The following is an 11,894-nucleotide window of genomic DNA, read 5'->3' on the forward strand; positions in this document are numbered from 1 at the left end:
TGGCTTAAGCCTTCCAACAAAGCATGGAGAAGAACAGAGAGAGTATCTATCCGAAATACGAAAGTATGCACAAGGCACATCTAAAATCGTTAAAGCACGATTAAAATAAATAATTCTTGTACAAGTAATGAAATGTTTTAATAACATTGTTCAAAAAGTTACTCATTTTCTCGAATTATCTTAATTTCAATGAATAATGCTGAAAGCCATGTCATGTAATGAGGCCACGACGTTATAATATTAGTAACTCACTTGTTCTCGTTCGAATAAATAATGGAAGTATCTTTTTTGAAAAAAAAACGTTTGTCACCAATTTCTTTCTATTCTTGCTCTTATAACTTCTTAAAAATCGACGGGAAAAATCCATGCTGATTATGAGCTTATATGGCTCTTCAAATTCTCTTCAATTCAATCAATCATTTTATTCAGTAAAAAGCATTACAAAATTGGTCCCGCTAAACCTAAAAGATTTTACAGCAGGTGCCTACAAATAATAAAATTACATAAATAGAATGAATGCTAACTTTAACAATAAACTAAGGAAAAACATTTTCATGTAACTGGGAGTTAAGGAATTTAAAAGGAGTATGGGGTATTAGATGAACTAAGGATGATTAATGGGGTGGTATAGAGTTAATGAAAATTGGAAAAAATGGAAAACTCACAAACTTCAAATCATAAAATTAAATTTAAAATAAAATAAACTTGATACTCTATAGTAAGTAAGCATCAAAATATATTAAATAATCTTATTCAGAGTCAAGGATAATACTAAACAAAAAATACAATAAGTGATCGGGAGTCCTATATATATATCGGGAGACCTATATATATTATGAAAAATATATATATATGAAAAATTAGTATATATATATTATGAAAAATTAGTTAGTTACTCTAAGGCGACGGTGTTTCACAAATACTAAAATTCATTTTACCAGCAAACTAATATTTATGTAGGCCTAATTATAAATATGAAAAAAAGCAAAAAATTAATGATTTTCCTCTATCTAGTATAGACTAAAGTATTGAAGCAGTAGTGTCACAAATGAAAGTCATTTACAATGACAAGTTGGAAAATATCTTCCTTGGAGTAATCTCGGATGATGATAGGGAGCATATTAAACAGTTCTGGAATAGTGCATTTCAATGATATTTTTCCGTACAAATTATTATATCTAGGAATTGAATATACATTGAATGCTCTAAGATTATATTGAGGTATAGGTGCAAATTGTAATATTTATTATTTCTGTACAATAATGCTAACTTATATCGATAGAATTTTTTTGGAGTGAGTGTGTGAAAAAATCGTTGAACGGATTGTTTATCATGAATTGTGAAATTTAATCGGTTAGATACGGACACTATACATTTGAGGGCTCTGAATTGGTACGCTCTACCCTGTCTAATAGATAGTTTGCAGCACATCCTCAAGCCTCGATGCCATACCTAATTAAGGATTCTGATAATAAATTATAAATTAGATAAAGACAATCTGGTGGTATATTTCTATGTAAAAAGAAAATTTGAGCACTGATTTCACGTAACTTTTTCGAAATATAATCTATATGTAATTCCCATTTTAGTTTATCATCCAAGATTACACCAAGGTAACGGGTGTTATTAAACGGGTATATAACTTTCAAAGGGGTACATGTTCAAATAAAGACACTTACACTCATGACTTTTCATAACTGGAGGATTAAGAACTTTAGTATGGGGTGTTTTGAAGTGTAGGACCACTGTCTTGGATTTATTTATAATCAAGTTCCTATCATTTGACCATCGAAGAATATTATTATAGTCATTTTGAATCAATTTTTCGGCTATTTCGAAATTTTTATGGGCTACTATCAAAGCAGTGTCGACTGCATACATGAAGAGCTCTCCATATTTTTTCACAGATGGCAATCCATTAACGTAAATGTTATATAAAATAGGAGCTAGTATACTTCCCTGTGGTACTCCTACATCGCATCCATAAGATTGACCCGGTGTATTTATCTAATTTTACAAGAAAAGAGCGGTTATGTAAATAATTCTTGAACCAATCATAATTGTAACCAGAAATACCAATCTTATTCAATTCATTTAAAAGAAACTGGTGATAGAGGGTATCAAAAGCCTTTGAATAGTCAATTAATATAGCCAGTACATGCAGTCTATTATTAAGATGACAGTTGATTAAATTTTTTAATTCGACAAGAAGCTGTTCAGTGCCTTTTCCTTTTTGAAAACCATATTGAGAATTAGTAATTATTTCATTAGCTCTAAGGTATTTGTTCAAAGATGCAGATACATATTTTTCAAAGATTGGGAGTTTAGCATTAGGCCTGTTATTTGCTAGACAGCTGCGAGGTCCACATTTGTGTATTGGTTTGACTATGGCTTTCTTTAATGGTTCTGGGAAAATGCCATTTATTATACTCAAATTAATCAGATTGGAAGTTGAATTACATATTTTTTCTTTCATCGTCTGCACATCGAGAACCCTTATATTATCAATACCTGGAGATTTGTTTTTATTCAAGTTATTGATTATCTTCAAAACATCATCTGAGTTTGCTTTTTTTATATAAATACTTTGATTTGTAGGTGTATGTATATTTTGCATTAGTATATGCGGGCATTTGTGTACTATATTATTTACGTTCCTCCTGAATGATTACACAAATTCATCACAGATATTTTCCTTAGAAAACAAGCCATCAAACTCACGTAAGATAGAGTGGTCAGAGTCATCTCTTGCCCTTCACCCCAAAATCCCATTTATGTATTTCTATTTCAGTTTGATGTCGTTCTTTGCATTTTGAAAGTTCATTATGATGAAATCTCTTTTTTTATTTTTTATTAATTTATTCACTCTATTTCTGAACGCGCACAGTATTGTATTTTGAAAGTTAAATTATTTCTATTATTTTTCCAACGTCTAAACAATCTATCCCTCTATTTAAGCTGATTATATAAGTCGGTTGTCATCCATTCATTCTTAAGAATATGGTCATCATTTGAACGTTTATTTTGATATTTACTAATTGTAGCTAATTGATAAGCTTTATCGAAGTTTGATGTAATAAAATCATATATTAGATTTGGAGAGTGTAAAAGGTCTGTTATATTCCAATCTACATGATCTAGTAGCTCAAATAATAGCAATCTATCTGTATATTTATTTAGAATTTTATCAGAGTTATCTGTATCATTGCAGAGTGGAACTATTAGATGAAGATTACCTGCGATAATGTAGTGGTCTGAAATTATTACGTTGATAACGCTGGTGTCCACATCAACATCATCATAAGTCCTGACAAAAAATATGGTCGATGCATGATTTGGTTATTATATTTAACCTAGGCTCTTCACGAGTAACAATGGAGATACCTTTAATACATCAAAATGAATTTAGCATAGATTCATATTGCCGTGCTACCAATTTTTCCTTAAATCCGTTGGAATAGCATTTAACACCTATTAACCTAAGGATAGTTGTCGGCTCCAATGAAATAGATTCTTGATAAATTGTGAATGGATCTATCGCCTATGAATGAGAAATCCAGTTTTCAGAGCAAATTAACTTATAATCTTCAGATGAATTTATACAAATACACAAAGAACTATATCTTATAAGCCTAATTTTTTTAGAGTAACTACGAACTAAAATACTTATCTAGTTTACAGTTGAAAAACAGTGGCTATTGGCTTGAATACACAAATAGCAAATTATGAACAAAACAGAACACTAAAAATTGTCCAAAACTCAATTTAAAACATTAATAAACGAAAATGATTCAGAGCAAAATTTTACAACAACATACGTAGCCAGCCATTTTTCTAGAGAAGCTAGAACAGGAAAAACCTAAGTTACAAGTCACAGAGCCAACGCCTTGTTCGGTGTCGATTTTTACAGACACGTCACCAAAAAATTATAACTTACAAGTTTAGAATTCACATTCTACATCTGTTCTCAATAAAACTTTATTTTGAAACTGTTATTTTAAACTTTCATATATATTCTCTATTTAAATAAACTATTTATTCTGTTTCTCAGCCTCGGTGACACCATGGAACAATGCAACAATCATTTACGATGAAAAATTCTCCGTCGAAAAGTTTGTCCGTCTACTGATGACTCTGATATTTACTATAAAGTTTCATAGATCTCGAATTGAAGATTCGATTCCAATGTGAGAAGAAAAATGTAATATTACAAATACCCCCCTCTTTTTTTTTTTTTTAATCACATTACTATTGCTATCTAGTCTTGAGACTAATGAGCAAATTTTATCAAACCTAATTTACTAATTGTATATAATATGGACTACAGTGAAACTCTCTTTAGAATTTCTTACTGCTACCTACTAATAATTATTATGTACATCTATTAACTGTACTACTTAAGCTAGATTTCACTCAATCACTGCTCTGCTTTTTCACTAGACACCACTTTCACTGCACACCAATTCAAATGGTTTCCTTCTTTTCAGTCTCCGCACCAACCCTCCGTTGTCTAGCAGCTGGATTGCTTCGACGTTCGTGTGTTGGTGGAGCCGTTCTTCATGACTTTCTGCATACCTTTGAATCTCACAGGATACCATGTTGACTCCCAGGTCCCTATGGATGTCGCTGTTCCGCACATACCAGGGAGCATCAACGATGTTTCGGAGCACCTTGTTCTGGAATCTTGTATGATGGTGACGTTGCTCTGTTGGTGCAGCCCCATAGTTGTATTCCATAGGTCCAAACAGGTTTGAAGATCTGCTTGTAGAGGAGCAATTTGTTTGGTATTGAAAGTGATGAGTTTCTTCCAATAAGCCAGTAGAATTTCTTGTATTTTATGTTCAGTTCTTCTTTTTTCTTTTTGACATGCTCTTTCCAGCGAAGCTTAGCATCAAGAGTCATACCTAGGTATTTAGCTTGATTTTCATGTGGTATATTAATTCCATTGATGTTGATTGGAAGGTACACAGCTCTCTTGTTGGTGAAGTTAACATGAATCGACTTTTCCTCATTGAGCTTCATTCTCCACTTTTTGGTCCAGTCTTGTATCTTGTTGACAGATCTCTGAAGCTTCGCTGTTGCAATACCAACATCACTGTCTACTGCTAGTAGGGCGGTGTCATCTGCGAACGTGGCTGTGGTATTCTCCTCCAAATTAGGGATATCACTAGTGAAGAGAAGATAAAGGACTGGTCCTAAAACACTTCCTTGCGGAACTCCTGCTTTTATCTCTCTTAGATCAGAATATGAATCTTCATATTTGACTCTAAAGTACCTTCCTGTCAAATATGATTGCAATATTTCTGTAAATTGCTTAGGAAGCATTTTCTTCAGTTTATAAAGAAGTCCCTCATGCCATACTTTGTCAAAAGCTTGCCCTATGTCGAGAAAAACTGCTGAACAAACCTTTTTTTCTTCCAAGCTCTTCTCTATTATATTAACTATCCTATGTACTTGATCAATTGTGGAGTGTTTTTTTCTGAAACCAAATTGATGATTAGGAATTAATTGCTTTCTCTCAATTATTGGCTTGAGTCTACTCAATAATATCCTCTCAAACAACTTTGATAACACAGGTAACAATGAAATTGGTCTGTATGAAGCTACTTCATGTGGTTCTTTTCCTGGCTTGAGTAACATTATAACTTCAGCTACTTTCCAGACTCCTGGTACAAATCTGAGTCTGAATGAAGCATTCAGGATGTTTGTTAGCTTGATGAGTGCTTTCCTTGGTAGATGCTTCAGGACTAAGCCAGTTATCAGGTCAAATCCTGGAGTTTTCTTAGCATTCATAAGTTTTATTTCCTTTCTCACTTCTTCTACTGAGACATTCATTAGTTCTTGATTTTCCTGCATGATGTTACCTTCAATTTCTAGATCTTCTTGAGCTGCAACGTTTGGCTGGAAGACATTCACAAGATGATCAGCAAATGCCTGTGCCTTTTCTTCATTATTCTTGGCCCATTGTCTATTCAGTTTCCTAATAGGGGGAACTTGTTGGATGGGTGTTTTTATTTTCTTAGAAGCCTTCCATAGTGAGTAATCAGTGTTGCCTTGTCCTGTCAAATTACTCAAGTAACTGTTGATTGATTCATTTTTAATAAACTGTATCTCTCTTTTCAGTTCCTGTGTGAGAGTATTCAGTAATCTTTTATCTTGAGGAGAACGTGAATGCTGCCACCTCCTTCTAGCTCTTCTTTTCTCTGCAATCATTTCTCTTATTCCAATGGATAATTATTTCCTACTGTCTTCGTTTCCTAGTCTGCGGAGTATTACACCAGGCTGCCTGTTGTACATCAGTAACAAATTTTTCCAGCTCCTCATCTATTTGATCTGCAGTTGTTAATGGTGAATTCAGGTTAATTCTTTCCTCCAACACTTGCTGAAAGCCATCCCAATCTGTATACTTATTAACTAGTGTGGGATAATTATTTTGTTTTTGTAAAATAGTGTCACTCAACTTCAGAATAATTGGAGAGTGGTCTGAATTGAGATCAAAACTTTCCTCTACTTGCAAATAGTTTACTGAAATGTTTTGATTATGAAAAAGTCTATGAGATCAGGTATCTTACTTGTATCTGTAGGCCAATAAGTTGGTTTTCCAGTTGAAAGAGATTCACATCTTGACTCTCTTACAGCTTTGTAAAGTACCTTGCCCTTATGAGTTGTTAATCGTGATCCCCAATGAATGTGTTTCGAATTGAAGTCACCGCCAAGGATAAATCTCGTTCCCAACATATCAAACATTGATAGATGATCTTCTTTTCTGAATGAATATCGAGGAGGACAGTAGACAGCTGCAACTACAAATCGATAATTAACTGCTTCCACACATACTCCTATCAATTGAATTCGTTCAGTTTCTAATTTAACGTGTTCATTATGCTGAATGCTCTCTTTGATTATGATTGAACTCCCCCCTCTCGCAACATTGTTGGGATGTAAGGCGTGGTAGGTCCTGTAACCTTTAAATTTTATGTAGGACTGTTTTGTAAAGTGAGACTCAGAAATGAGACAAATATCTACATTATCTATGTTTAGAACTGCTTCCAATTCCAGTTGTCGTTGTAAGAGTCCATTTGTGTTCCATTCCATTATGTTTAGTGAACGAATCATTTTGGTTTTTGTTGTCTATTATTGTCTAATTTCTCGATGCGAGATTGAAGGGATGAAATTATTTTCTCTTGTTTATCAAGTTTAGATAAGATGAGCTGTAGGATTTGTGAGGTGTCTTTTACTTCTTCATTTTTCTTCATCTGCGATTTATTTTCTTGGATACGATTTCGGCGAAAGTCATTCTCTTTTCTGTGGGCCTACTTTGATGTTGAGTGGGCCTACTTTGAGAATTAGCCACATTCCGAGCCTGAGAATCGACAACATTTTTTGATGTTATATTCTTACTGGCTACCCTACTCGAGTTACGTATTTTTTGTAACTCAATTGCTACAGAGCAACCACGGTAGCTTGCAGGATGAGCTTCACCACAATGAATGCATTTCGGTAGTGCTTCACTAGGTTTCGTACACTCCTTTGATGCATGTTTTCCAGCGCACTTCACACATCTGGCCTCCTTGTTGCAATAAGCCTGAGTGTGGTTGAAAGCCTGGCAACGCTTACATTGAGGTATTAGATTAACTTTCTTCAATGCTTCAACTTCTACTCTGCAACCCAGAATATGTTTAAGTTCAAAAACCTTCTTAACATTCTCTTCTGCGCTGAACGAAACCATGAACATGTCTAATGGTTCTTTAGTTTTCCACTTCAACTTATTCACTACATCTACCACTAGCAATCCCTTAGCCTTTAAGTCCTCCATTATGGATTCTATACTACAGGAGTGATGAAGTTTTTTTATCATCACTCTTATGGGTCTCACCTGTTTGTTTTCATACGAGTGCCAGTTGAAACCATCGTTGATTAATTCTTTTGTAATATTTCTGTACGTTTCTGAATCTACTGAATTTACTTTGAAAGTCTCTCTACTCAAGAGCTTTATTCTAAATTTTTCATCTGAAGTCACTTTTTTCAAACTTTTATGAAGAGACTCCAGGCTCTTTATACCATCCACTATGATTGGTGGCGGTGGCGTTTCTTTCTTCTTGTTCTTTACTTCCTCACCTTTATTCTTCTGCAATGAGGTGATTTTGTTCAACTGACGATGGTTACCAGTAGGCTCATTCTTTGGTTCAGGAGACAAAGTACTATTTAGTTTCCTCTTCTTTGTAGTACGTTTGTTACGGGCCCTGATCCACTCAGTCTCTTTTGCCAACTCCTCCTCATTAGTTGAGTAGTTTTCAGCAACTGCTGGACTGCATGGTTGTTGAATGTTCTGTTCTATTTTTTGAAATCGCAATTCTAAGTCTTCAATTCTCCGCTGAAGTTCTACGTTGCTCTTCTCTAGCTGCTTTCTCTTCTCATCCGACTCCTTCCAGGCGATGAAGAGTGCATGCTCGGCGGCTGAATGGAGCTTATTTGATTTAATATAACGATCCGGTGAACACTGGATCTCTGATGGTTTGGTGGTGTCCATGTTCTCGATGTTGCTTTCCTCGTCTTCTTGCTCTTCAAACTCCGGGGCAAGAAAACTGGGTAGTTTCAACAATTTTCCACTTGACGTAGCCATAGTCAATAATTTGCGAACATACTTTTCGAAAAGCCCTCGTACTCACTCACGATCGCGGAAAGCGAGCGCGAACGAAAATTGAAGGCCGCGCGAAAGTAGGTCACTTCGATTGCATAAAGACGGCGGATTTTAACTGAAATTTGATGCAATGTTTTGTTCCACTTAAATACCGTGAACAATCAACTGCTGACTCACTACTTCTACTGCACTACACTACGAGTACGTCTGCACTGTATGAGAGCTAACGCGATACTGGCCCCCCCTCTTGACATAAAAAAATTTTACTGTTTGAAAATTTAAAGAAAAAAATTACATTGACCCTAATGAAAATTGTTGAAAATTAAATTCGAGAACAGTAACAATTTTTTCTAGAAAAACATTACATGTCATCCTATAATATTGAAAATTATTATAAAAATTCATCAATAGCATTTGTTATATGTTTCCAAACAATATTTCAAAATATAGAATATCAATATTACTTTTGATTTAGCTTTGTAATTTAAAGGAAAATATCTCAACAGAAAGTTTAATATGTAAAGAATAGTTTTTTGAAATTGCACATAAATTAATAGATAGAAAAATTTAATTTTTATTGCATAAACAAAATTTAGTATGTTGAATGAAAAATTTATTATTATTATTATTATTATTTTTTTTTTTTTTAAATGAATTGATGAATTGTTACATTTAATTTTCACATAAAATTTCAATAAATCAAAAAATGTTCATTTCTTTCACTATTGACGCGGTTGATTTTATTGATGCACATTTTGGAAAACAGTCCGTTAAGGCACTCAGTATGATTTTCAGTTAAGTGTGACTCCAATGTGATGACGTTAGTGTTGGGCTGATCTGGATGCACGTAGTGTTGGGCTGATACTTGTAGTCGACTGATGCATATCAAACTCGATACAGGTGACATCTCAGTTAGCATTGCTTCATGTTTGTAGTAGACGGCTGCATTCCAAATTCAATACAGAGTCACATAAATTTTGTATCATATTTGTAATTATACAATGTACATTTCAGGCTTGAAATGACAATGTAATTCGTTTTTTGGAAAAGAGATAGACGCTGCATACAGGATTAATTTAGGTAAGGTTTGGTTTTTTGATATTTTCAGCTTTCAAGGTTTAGAGTTCTGCATACAGGAATAATTTAGGAGAGGATTTTTGAATCAATTCTTTCATGATACTGTGACTGTTATTCTGAATTCAAAGTTGTGAATGTGAACATGGATGGCAATTACCTCCAGGTAATGTAGTAGTGTTGAAGTTTGAGATACAAAGTCAGCAATAAGCATTGGCATTGTTATTGGCGTATGCTTTGGCATTGGCGCAGGCATCGGCGTTGATTTTGGTGTTGGCATCAGCATTGGCGCAGGCATTGGCGTAGCTATTGGCATCAGCATTGGCGCAGATTTTGGCATTTTGGCGTAGTTATTAGTGTTGATATTGGCGTAGTTATTAGTGTAGTTATTGGTGTTGACATTGGCATAGTTATTGGCGTTGGCATCAGCATTGGCGCAGATTTTGGCATCAGCATTGGCGTAGCTATTGGCATTGGCGCAGATTTTGGCATTTTGGCGTAGTTATTAGTGTTGATATTGGCGTAGTTATTAGTGTAGTTATTGGTGTTGACATTGGCATAGTTATTGGCGTTGGCATCAGCATTGGCGCAGATTTTGGCATCAGCATTGGCGTAGCTATTGGCATTGGCATCAGCACTGGCATCAGCGTAGATTTTGGCATTTTGGCGTAGTTATTAGTGTTGATATTGGCGTAGTTATTAGTGTAGGCATCAGCGTAGATTTTGGCGTAGTTATTGGTGTAGGCCGCAGCGTAGATGAGTCACACTAGTTCGAAAATCACCCAAATGTTCTTAACACTCTTCATGGCGTTCACTTGTTGCTGATTTCGAGATTCACATGATAACTATTTCAATGTTAATGTCTGTGCTGTATCTGTTATCTTAAAATGCTTATAAACTAAAAAGAAAAACTTGATTAGGCTATCAATACAATCTAATACACATGAAAATTATTTTTAAATATATATGAAATTGAAATTTGTTAACATCTTATTATACAGTCAGCAATACATAAATTGTGAAATATGGACATATCAATGATAAATTTAAAAAAAATTCATTTTCATCTATTCACTGTTCAATTATCAAAATTTAATCCATTCTTCAAAATAGAAATAGAATTTCATAACACCCTGTATCATTATCAAAATTGTAAAAAACATCAGATCATCACAACAAAAATTAATTTCAATATATATTTCAATAATTTCAGACAATTGGTCTTCTATTCACAATCATTTCATAATATATCTGCATTTCATTATCATTTAATATAACATTTCATTTATAGCAAGTTCATTTCACATTTATGATTTATCATTCAGGGTTTCAAAATTATTTAGTTTTAATTTTGTTCAAAAATTGTATAAAAAGCAAATTATTTAATATTGTTAATCATCGTTTGTTGGATACTATAGTTTATTTCGACTCTTCAATGTTCTAAACACAAGCTACATTTCATGACAAAACTTTACTATTAATCATTAAACAAGAAACCATTCAAAACATCAATAATATTTTGCTTCAAAGGCAAACAATATTCATAAGTAATCTGCATCTATGGCAATCAACATTATTAATCATTATTTTTGCATCTATGGCAATCAACATAAGTAATCAACACAAAAAATATTATCTCATTACTGCCTCTCTAAGTCATAACCTCTGTTATTCCTTCTTTAGGCAATAATGGGTTTCCATCTCAAAAAACAATCACATACCAGCAAAATACTAATCAACAAACCCCACTAAAAATTCTACATACACTCAAGCATCCATTTCAAACGATAATCAATCATATCAAAATTTATAGAACAAACAGTTTTTAAAAATTTAGAAAAAGACATTAATTACAAAAACATTAGTGAAAAATTTTTAGCCTTTAACTCATTTCAATTTATAATATAACACAACGTTTTTATTCAATAAAAACATTATTATTCAAGCTAACTTTCATTAATACATCACATATATATGGCTACAGAATTCATTAATACTTTCAAATTTTGAAGTTTATTTATTATAATAACATAATTTATAATTTAAAGACTGTATAATAAGTACAAACATTTCAAGATTATAATACAAAGATGATCAAGATGAATAATGGGTAAATAAGTTCCCTAAAAAATACAAAAAAGAGAAAAAGAAAACTGGGTAAATAAATTCCCTAAAACAA

This window comes from Nilaparvata lugens, chromosome 3 (genome assembly GCF_014356525.2).
Source record: "Nilaparvata lugens isolate BPH chromosome 3, ASM1435652v1, whole genome shotgun sequence".
NCBI lineage: Eukaryota > Metazoa > Arthropoda > Insecta > Hemiptera > Delphacidae > Nilaparvata > Nilaparvata lugens.